Source organism: Pan paniscus, chromosome 14 (assembly GCF_029289425.2).
Source record: "Pan paniscus chromosome 14, NHGRI_mPanPan1-v2.0_pri, whole genome shotgun sequence".
Classification (NCBI taxonomy): domain Eukaryota; kingdom Metazoa; phylum Chordata; class Mammalia; order Primates; family Hominidae; genus Pan; species Pan paniscus.
The window spans coordinates 81,007,302-81,015,123 of record NC_073263.2 but is presented as its reverse complement, the minus strand read 5'-3'; positions in this window follow the sequence as shown (position 1 = coordinate 81,015,123).

Genomic DNA, 7,822 nt, shown 5'->3' with positions numbered 1-7,822 from the left:
CTGAATAAATGTCATTATATATTTGTCAAAATCCATAGAATGTACAACACCAAGAGTGAGTTCTAGTGTAAACTATGCATTTTGGGTGATAACAATGTGTCGGTGTAAGCTCAATTGTAACAAATGTTCTAATGTGGTGTGAAATGTCCATAGTTGGGGAGATTATGTGTGTGGGGACAGGAGTATATGGGAAGTCTCTCAACTTTCTGATCAATTCTGCTGTGAACCTAAAACTGCTCTAATAAATAAAGTTTATTAATTTAAAAATTTTATAATCTTCCAAGAAATATGATAGAATCCAAAGTCTCTACAATATGATTTTTACAAGAACACTTAGAAAATTACTACATATGGGCCATACTTACAAGAAAAGACAATCAATGAAGACTAACCTCATGATGTTGGGATTAGCAGAGGATTTTAAAGCAGCTGTTATGCTGTGCTCAAGGATGTGAGAAAAAATATGCTCATAATGATTGAACAAATAGGAAATATCAGAGAAAAAACTAAAAAAAAAATTTGATATTTAAAAAATACTGTGTGGGCTTAACAGCAGTTTAAAGATGATGAAAGTCACTCAACTTGAGGATACAGCAATCAAAATTATCTACCCGGAGAAACAGAGAGAAAGAAAGCTGTAAATTAAACTGAAAAAAAAAAAAACCCTCAGGGTACTGTGAGACAATTGAAAAAAATCTAATATATGTAAATTAGATTTCTAGAAAGAGAAGCAAGTGGGAATGAACCTGAAAAAATATTTGACTTAATAATTTGTTAAAAAACATAAATGTACAAAATCAAGAACTCAGACAACCTCAACTAGAAAAATATGAAGAAAATAATATCATAATCAAATTGCTGCAAATCAAAGAGAAAAAGAAAATCTTGAACGTGGCCAGAGTAAAATGACACATCACATATAGGAGAATCATGATATGAGTGACTGCCAACTTTTCTTCAGAAACAGTGGAGACCAAAAAGACAGTGGCACAACACTTTTAAAAGGCTGGAAGAAAAGTACTATAAAGCTTATATCCATGGAAAAGATCCTTCAAAAATAAGAAATACACATATTTTCAAATAAATATAAACTAAACCTTACACCAAACAAATAAAAATGTATATGTATAAATAGATATGTACAAGAATGCTTGTAGCAGCTTTATTCTTAATTCTTAAAGCAAAACAGTATCTACAAGAGCATGGATAAAATGTTGGTATATTCATGCAATGGAAACTACTCAAAAATAAAAATGAATGCAATACAGATATATACAACATGGATGAATCTCTAAAACAATGCTGAGTGAAAGAAAGCTTATGCAAAACAGTACATACTGTATGATTCTATTTACAGATTCTATTTTAGAACAGTGGTTGTCTATGGGTGGAGGGGTGGGCATTCACTGTGAAGGGAACATGAGGCAACTTTTGTCGTGATGGTATTTTTTTGTATTTTCTGTCTCAGGTTAGTCATTTGTTCAAACTCATGGAATAGTACACTTAAGAAATGTGCATGTCACTATATGTAAATTTTATCAAGACATAATATAAACAAATAATGAACTCATGTTAATGACAACAAAACTATAATCATAACACTTCTACATATCATAGTGCCTTATTCACTCTTTTGTCACACTTATTAAGTGTAATGTGCTCAGCTAAACATTCCATTACCATGGAAGGATGGTATTTTATCGAGGGTAAAGTGGATATTGGATACATTGCATTTGTGTCACAGAGAGTAAGTTGGTGGATAGATTTCTAATTATGGATTCAATCTTTTAGTCAGTTCTAGTTCTATTCAGAATTCTAATTTTTCCTTATTTTTTCTAGGAAATTGTCCTTTTCACCTAAATTTTTGAATATCTTGCCATGAGGTAAGATTCTTTTTATGCTGTTTTAAATGTCTATTGTATTTATAGCAAGGTAATTTTTTAAACTAGGAAGTGATCCTGGTTGGATCACATTCTCTCTGTTGGAATTCCATTGTGTCCTGATTTTGAAGTGTTGGAAGTATCCAGGCCAGATATATCACCAACCTAGTTTTAGTCCAGTTTTTTGGAATGAGTTTTCATAACACACATACACAGATAATATAAATAAAGACTAAAAACCTACATAAGTAAAGGCTTGAGGTTTCGATTTATGAGATATTCCCTCCTTTCTACCATGGTTGCCAGAAGCCTCAGCTCATGCCCTTGTGACTCTGATTTGAATTTTCTTTTTCATTTCTGTTACTAGTGGGATAGTACTTTCTTTGTTGCAAGCTTAACTAGGATTTTAAAACAATTTTCCCATCAATTCTGAGAACAAAAATGTCTAGCATTAATGGTTATAGAAATAAAAATGAAAATAAGTAAATCAAGCATTTTACTCAAAGGATTGACAAGGAATTACAAAATAAGCAAAGGAAAGCAGAAGAAAGGAATTAACACAGATAAAAACAAAAATTGGTGAGTTAGAAAGCTAAAAGAAAAAGTAGAGCCGAAGAATACAATTATAGAATAATTTGAAAAATCGGTTAAGTAAACTAGCTAAGATAATCAAGAAAAAAGAATATAAAATAAAGAGGAAAATAAGTAAGAAACAGAAGAACTTAGAATCATGAGACTAGTTTGCTTAAAACTACACCAAAATGTTAGAACACCTGAAAAAAAAAGTATAATTTTCTAGGAAAGTTGCTTATGAAAGCTGAACTCTGAAGACAGAAAACTTTTAAAGAGATCAACTACCATAGGAGAAATAGAGGAAGTAAAGACCTAACTCTTCAAAAGGCCCAGATCCAGACAGCTCTAGGGGAATTTAACTAAGCTTTTTAAGATCATATAATTCCAGTGCTGTTTTAAAATGTTCCAGAGCAAGAAGAAAAAAAACTACTGAGTTCATTTTTATAAAGTGAGTAAATACTGATTCACTATCTGAAAAAAATGCACAGAAACCTGTATACTTATCTATATGAATATTGGTACAAAATATTAAACAAATGATATCAAAAAGAACCCAGCATGGCAATAAAAAAAAACTATCGCCATTTGGGATTTATTCCAATAATGCAAGAAAGCTTCAATATTAGAGTTGTCAACCTAAATAACATAGAGAGAGGCTCTCCTTAAAAAAATGCTATTGATTCGAGAATGGATATTGTAATGGGAATACATGTGCCACAGTAAACTATGTGCGTATTCAAGGAGTTAAAAAAAGAAAAAGGTTTTTTATTAAAGGAAAAATGAGGAGGATTAAATAATTGTTTTGAGATAATTATCCTTGGCTACAAGGATCGATAACAAGAGTGACACCAGTCTGAGATTGGACAGGCAGCTGCTGGGCAGACAACCTCACAGAAGTATTTTTTTGTGTGTAAGATTGCAATGCCCTTTGTGCAAGGTTGTGGTTTTTGCAGTCTTTTGTTATAGTTCTTGTTGTCAGGCATTCATGCATGACAACTCTCCCTTCATGGCCTTCCCTGACTCCATTTGTCAGGGTTTTAACACAAATAACTCCCATTTTGATTCTGACAACTTTCACAGATCTTTATTAGTACATATAATATTAATACATATACAATGAAAAATCATATAATCCTGAATCATATAATGACTTCCACAGATGGTGAACAGGCATTTGACAAAATTCAACAACTACTTATTATTTAAAAAATTTTAATGAAATATAAATCCATTGATATTTCCTTAAAACGAAAATTATACTTATCCCTGACCAAAAGTTAGCATCATAATTATGATCAAACTTTACAATCATTTCTCATTAAAGCCAGGGACAAGACAAGTCTGCCAACTCTCATCGCTATAATTATTATTGTACTCTAGCTACTGAAAAAATAAATAATACAAGAGAAATAAATTCGAGGTACAAAATTGGAAAGAATTTAAAACTATGACTATTAGTATTACTATTAGTACATAGAAAATCCAAGATAAGAATAGAAAAATTCAGTAGGGTAGTGAGGTAGAAAATAAAGAGCTTTCTTATATACATATTACAATATAATGTGTAATTTTAAAAATCCAATTTATAATAGCAACAAAAAAGATAAAACTAAAAAGAATGCAATATATGTATATAAACAACTGTAAATTGCCTCTGAAAGACATTTAAAAATAGAAAAGAATTAGTATTTTATATATATATACACTTTTACAAATTTTATTTAAAATACTAATAAAAAGCAAGTAACAAATATCAACTTTGTTTTCAGTGCACAGTGTGATCCTAAAACTTATACGGAAAAATAAACAGCCAAATAGCCAGGAAAGCTCTGAAAAGGAAGAGCAATGAAGAAGGCCCAGAATTACAGAGCAATAAAACAAATTATATAAGCACCAATGATTACAGTAAAAACTACAGAAATAGAATCAGAAGCATAAGAAAACTTACTATTTGACATAGGTGGTACTGGAACATTTTGGTAACCATTTGGAAAAACAGAATTGGATCCTTAACTCACACTGTACTTTATTTGTGAATAAAGTCCAAATCTAAATATTTCAATGAAAATTTAATAAAACAAGAAAATACTAGAAGAAAACATGGGAGAGTTCTTTATAATATGGGGGTGGGGATGGCTTTTCTATGACCCCAAATCTAAAAGGCATTAAACAAAATTGATAAATTTGGCTACGTATATATGAAAACTTCTGCATGCCAAATAAAAAACATAAGACAAATGACTTAACAAAGTGGCAACACATATCACAAAGGGCTAATCTCCCTACTCAATAAAGGCCTTCTACAAATTAACAAGGAAAGGATCCCAAAAGTGAGCAGAAACTATGAGCAGAAAGTTAACAGAAAGGAAATACAAATGGCTTTGACACATTCAAAAGATGTTCAACTCACTCATAATAAGAATAGTACATTATACTTAGAGGACACATTTTTCATCTATCAGACTGGCAAACATCAAAAGTTAGATTAAGACTCAGTTGGCAATATCATGAGGAAATAGACATATTGCTCCTGAGGGAGTATAAGTAGCTATAATTTTCATAGTAAGTAATTTGGCAATATCCATCATTATTACAAATGCTTATGTCCTTTTACCTAGCAATCCCACTTTTGGGACTTTATCCTTCAGACACATAGACTTCACATGTAGAAAATGGCAAATATATACAAGTTCATTATTGGAGAATTTTCTGTAATTGAAAATGGAAACAACTAAAAAAATTTATTAAGTGGGAATAGATCAATTATTATATATTCTTACAATCTGTCTGCTATACACTACACATGCCTAAAAAAAAGGAGTAAGGTCTCTACTATAGACTTACGCGAATGTTTCCAATATATATTAGTAAAAAGAGCAGGATACAGAATAGTGTGTATGATATGCTGTTTTTGCATAAGAAAAATTCGATTAGAATAAGATTTTATGTTCATATATGTCTGTATATTCATAAAGAAATTCTGAAAGGATACATAAGAAACCAATAATGGGCCAGATGTGGTGGCTCACGCCTGTAATCCCAGCACTTTGGGAGGCCAAGGCGGGTGGATCACTTGAGGTCAGGAGTTTGAGACCAGCCTGGCTAACATGGTGAAACCCCATTTCTACTAAAAATACAAAAAATTAGCTGGGCATGGTGATGCACACCTGTTATCCCAGCTACTCAGGAGGCTGAGGCAGGAGAATCGCTTGAACCAGGAGATGGAGGCTGCAGTGAGCCTAAATTGCACCATTGCACTCCAGCTTGAGCAACAAGAGCAAAACTCTGTCTCAAAAAAAAAAAAAAGAAAAAAAAAAGAAGAAGAAACTAATAATGGCATTTATCTGTGTCTTTGGAAGGGCTGAGAATTGAGTGAATGGGAATGTATTTAAATTATGTGTTTAATTTCATGTGTAAGAATTAAATTTGAAGTGTGTCATATTTGTCATTTTTTTATCTGTTACGTTTTATGCTTGTAGCTGGAAGGTTTCCATTTTAGTTTACCCCAGAAATCTCTGTTACAAACATTTCTTTTTTTTAGTAAAGGCTATTAGAAAAATAAATTGAATAGCTGAGTGCAGATGAGTGCAGTGGCTCACACATGTAACCCCAACTCAGGAGACCGAGGTGGGAGGATTGTTTGAAGCCAGGAGTTTGAGACTAGTCTGGGCAACATAGCAAGACCCTGTCTCTACAAAAAAATTTTAAAATTAGCCAGGCATAGTGGAATGCATCTGTAGTACTAGCTGCTTAGAAAGCTAAGGCAGGAGGATTGCTTTACCCCAGGAGTTTGAGGTTGCAGTGAGCTATGATCACATCACTGCACTCCAGCCTGGGTGATAGAGCGACACTCTTGTCTCTAAAAAAATTATAATAAAAGAAAAAGAAAAAAAAAACCTTGAAATTATGTAGTTTTAATTGACATTTTTACATAAAATATCATTAATATCTTTTTATTTAGAATTGATTTATTATTTCAACCTAAAGTATGACTTTTTTGTTTACTAATACATTTTTATTATTTAAATAACAACTACATTATTTTTCAGAATCCAGTAGCTTTTTTTTTTTTTTTCCTTTTTCTTGGTTCTCATTGGTTATAACACAGTAGCTTTTAAAAGCAAATTTTCTTCACTAAGTTGAAAACAATAAAAAAGTATGAGCTCCCTCTGCTGGCTCTGAAGTGGCATATCAAGGTACATTTTGTTTATTTGGAAACAAACTGGCACACGGTACATGCCATTAATGCAATTTGCTAATATTAGGGAGAATAATTTTAAACTGTTTTCCATAGTTTTATAAAAGTTAAATTATGCTAATGTGCCACTAATATTGGCAAGTAAGATTAGCATTTCAATATAAATGTTAAAGTTGTATTCACTATGTACCTGAGCTATTTGGTATATCCCTATATAGTGCCATATAAGTGTGTTGAACAGGAAAAGTTTCTGCATGCACCACAACAGGTACAGGAGGATTTGTTTTAAAATTTATTATGACTTTTGAATTGCAGTAATCATAAAACCTATGCTGTGTTAGTATATTAATATTTAGTTCATTAAAAATACCACAGTTTTTGTTGTTGCTGTTGTTGTTGTTTTGAGACAGAGCCCAAGTAGAGTGCAGAATCACCTGGGTTCAGACGATTCTCGTGCCTCAGCCTCCGGAGTAGCTGGGATTACAGGTATGCTCCACGACACCCAGCTAATTATTTTGTATTTTTTAGTAGAGACGGAGTTTCACCATGTTGGTCAGGCTGGTCTCAAACTCCTGGCCTCAAATGATCTGCCCACCTCGACCTTCCAAAGTGTTGGGATTACAGGCATGAGCTACCGCGCCTGGCCCATATGCATATTTTGAAGCTAGGAGAAATAGAAAATATTTGCATAGTAAGCAGTGACATATCATTCTGAGTATAAATTTTTTTGTCATGACACATAATCTCTGATGCATTGATTTATGATGTACTTTGCAAAATTTCAAGATACTTTTATTTTTATGATTTGTTTTTATCTTCCAGATCATTGATCTGTGTCTCAGTGGTAATCATCTCATCTTTCTATTTATCTACTAAATTCTTTAACTTTTTGTGTTGTACTTAAATCTGCTTAAGGATGCCTTTAAAAAAATTCAAATTTTCATCTCTCTTTTACAAGTTCGACTTTCCCCTTGTTGCTTCTGACTGATATTCCTCTCTCAAATTGCTGTCTCTTATATAAGATGTTATTTTTCTTGGTTGGCTCATAAGCTCAATTCTGATGGTTGAAATACTGGGAATTCCACATGTGGTGGAAAGCAAAGGTGTTTCTAGTCAGGGGTGCACTGAAGCCAGTTGTCACTAGCCTATGAGAGCTGATTATTAATTTTTC